The sequence below is a fragment of the Hipposideros armiger genome, unplaced genomic scaffold (genome assembly GCF_001890085.2).
Source record: "Hipposideros armiger isolate ML-2016 unplaced genomic scaffold, ASM189008v1 scaffold_345, whole genome shotgun sequence".
NCBI lineage: Eukaryota > Metazoa > Chordata > Mammalia > Chiroptera > Hipposideridae > Hipposideros > Hipposideros armiger.
In genome coordinates, this window is record NW_017731695.1 from 4,635 (window position 1) to 5,503 (window position 869).

The following is an 869-nucleotide window of genomic DNA, read 5'->3' on the forward strand; positions in this document are numbered from 1 at the left end:
ATGGTAAAAGTTTCATTATATGATGTCATTTTATTTAAATTGCAAGTTCCAAGAACCTATCGATGATGTTCAGTTTAAATCCTCTGTATTGCCTACCTCCCCACATAAGTGAGCTTTAGATAGCTGCCTGTTTGGGGCTTTGACTGGGAGCTTCTTGAGACCTGAACTCTTTGGGTCCTGAATTGCCTTTCTTTTTTCCCCAAATCTTCATTTGATTTAATTTTGAAGATAAAGCTGTCTTGTATTCTGTAACTGAGAGCAGCAAGGCCAAGTGGGATGTGCTCAATATATCCTTAGTGTTTTGTAAAACCACTGTCAGAGACTTGCCTGTTCTACTCTGGAGAAAAATTAGGGTTTAAGTCGAGGAGGTATTGGAAAAGAGAGCAGAGCCCCATGAGCAAGTGGTGGAGCAGACCATCTACTTAAAGAGATATTCCCTTTAAGGTGACACCCATCTCATTGCAGTGACCAGATTTGGTTAATGAACTAATATCAGGTGTCTCCTGGTATGATACATTGAATAGGATATATGATCACCTGTGTTGCATTCCTGCCAGAAATGTTTAACATAAATCAAAACATAAGGAAACAACTGCATATTTCCAAAAGGAGCCATATGTTGCAAAGTAACTGGCCTAGACTCTTCAAAAATGTCAGTGTTATGATAGGCAAAACAAAGATTGGGAGCCGTTTAGATGAAAGGAGATTAAAGTGACATAACGGCTATATGGAATGTGTGATCCTTGAGCAAAACAAAATAGCCACAAAGGACACTATTGAGACAATTGGGGCAATTTTAATATGGGCTATATATTAGAAAATAGTATCAATGTTAAACTTCTTGAGTGTGATGGTTGTTTTATGGTTGG